Raw genomic sequence first — 2,548 nt, forward strand, 5'->3', positions numbered from 1 at the left:
CACTGTGTGTGTGTGTGTGTGTGTGTGTGTGTGTGTGTGTGTGTGTGTGTGTGTGTGTGAGATCATGCTTGCATGCATTGTTACAATGTGACAAATGAGAAGAAGAGGAGGAGATTGTAATAATTGTATATTATATTGTTGGAAGTGCAACAGATGGCAGAGTGATAGTGCTGGAGTGGTGACATAGATCATTTGGGAAATAATTTGTATCAATGCATAAATGTCGTGCGTCACGAGATATTCGAAATGGTCAGATCTGATAATTGTGTAGGGTTATTTAATACCTCTTCTTTTGAGCATGTTGAATTATACGTAATTTATTTTGTTTTTGTTCTTAATCTTGGGGTTTGATTTTAAATATATTGATTTCATATCTTTCACTGTATTTCAAGGGATGTTATCTAATACTTGAAGCGTATAGCTCGTCATTATTGACTTGAATATATAATAAATTAATATGATGGGACGCATTCAAGTTCTGATGTCTATTACATTCTGCTAAAACTTTTGTTCAACAATTTGCCCTTTAGAAATGCAGGTGTTATATTTCCACCAAAAAAGCCCCCCTCAGAAAAAAAAAAGAAAAATAACCTCCTTCAAGTGTGTATGGTACTGAGGAAGTATATTTCTTTGTATTTCACCCGATCCCTACGCCCTGAGGTCATTTTGTACCCCTGGGGTTGTATTCTTCACATTTTAGAACACTTCTAGTACGAAGATCTTTTTGAGACTTTCAGTATTTCTCAAAAAATTATTTTGACAGACTGCTAGGCAAAGCGTACAGATTGGATTGACGAGTAAATTTCCTCTTTGGAAAGTGGTGGCACAGAGTTCCCCACGTCGTACGGATACGATAGTAAAACACGACGTACGGATAGAGTTAACATGTGTATACAAAACAGATACAAAGAAAAATGAAAGTAGAATCAGAAAGACAGCGAAAGTGAGACATGAACTCCTGTGAATTATGAGAGTGGATACCTGAACATGACATTGAGATGAACTCCTGTGAATTATGAGAGAGGATACCTGAACCTGACATTGAGATGCTTGAAACGTAAGGGGACAAGGCTCTGTTCTGTAAACTTCCCCGACTAGATGACTCAAGTGCTGGAGCAGAAAATGATTGCCGCAGACAGCAGGGCAACGTTGAAGAGGGAAAAAAAGATACACAGAAATGGCAAACTTCTGTCGTTTATTATCAATAGTTAAGTACGACTTAAGTGGCATTTTATTTTGATCTTTCTTCCCAAACACTTGAACGACTTAGAAATTACTCATGTATGTCGATTATCATTTTTTCAGCGTTTTGGAATTTAAGTTTAACCCTTTTTCTGAAAAATGACGTCTATTTCGTAATATAAACATATTTTGTACTGAATTTCGTTATTATATTTCGGTTCATAATTATTTGGAATATCGTGTTATTTTGAAATGTTGGGGTGTGATTCAGATTGAATCTACGTGATGTTGTTACAAGTGGTGAGATCCTATTGCCTTCTGATCTTGTGAATCAAATGTGGCACAACGCAGCAGAATCGGGCGCTCGTCAATTTTTGGACATTTGGAGTTATTTTATCTTTTTTAAGCTTGTTAGTTTGTTTTGGTCTCGTTGAAAAATATCCTCATATTATCGGGAATAGAAGTCGAGATTTGCGATTGAAGGAGGTGAGGGTCTTCTGGTTTCAGAGGTAGAATTAGCGAGAAAATACCCGCCAAAGTCTGGTGACTTCCGAAGCTTGACAGTCCTTAGAAACTGCAAATTAACATTTTTGTGCCTTAAACTTAAATTCAAATCAACATTATTCAGTAAAATCCACACGTAAATGTGTTTTTAAACTGAACCTTTAAGGTGTTGAGTGAAAAAACAATTTATAAAAATTGCCAAGTGTACAGAAAAATGCCAGTTTCTTCAATTTCATTAATTTGACGAGCGCCTGATTTCACCACGATGCCTCCCAAATCATTCGGCCCAGTTTGTGCAGGATTCCTGATCCTACTGCTGCGGTCTACCTTCGCTGATACCGTCCTTTTCTATGTCTGATTGCTCATGAAATAAACCCTGTACAGTACAGTGTATGTATGGAGTTTGCCTGGAATTTTTCATCATCGATAGACTAATGGTTTGTTATGCTCAAAGTCATCTTCATCATCATGGTCGTCATCGTCATCACCATCATCATCACCATCATCATCATCACCATCACCATCATCATCATCATCATCGTCATCATCATCATCATCATCATCATCATCATCATCATTGTAAACAGAGAATAAAAAAGGTTGACACATGGTAGGATTTCCTAAATAATATATTATAGAATACCAGTATGTTCAACGTTTTGCCTTATATGGCTTCATCAGAAACATTTAAAAAAAAGTCAAATCGTTATCATCCTCATCATCATCTTCATCACCATCATGGTCTTTATCGTCATTACCACAACCACCACCATCATCGTCATCATCATCATCATCATCATCATCATCATGGTCTTTATCATCATCATCATCATCATCATCATCATCACCACGAGAGGCGCCC

The sequence above is a fragment of the Aplysia californica genome, unplaced genomic scaffold, assembly GCF_000002075.1.
Source record: "Aplysia californica isolate F4 #8 unplaced genomic scaffold, AplCal3.0 scaffold01390, whole genome shotgun sequence".
NCBI lineage: Eukaryota > Metazoa > Mollusca > Gastropoda > Aplysiida > Aplysiidae > Aplysia > Aplysia californica.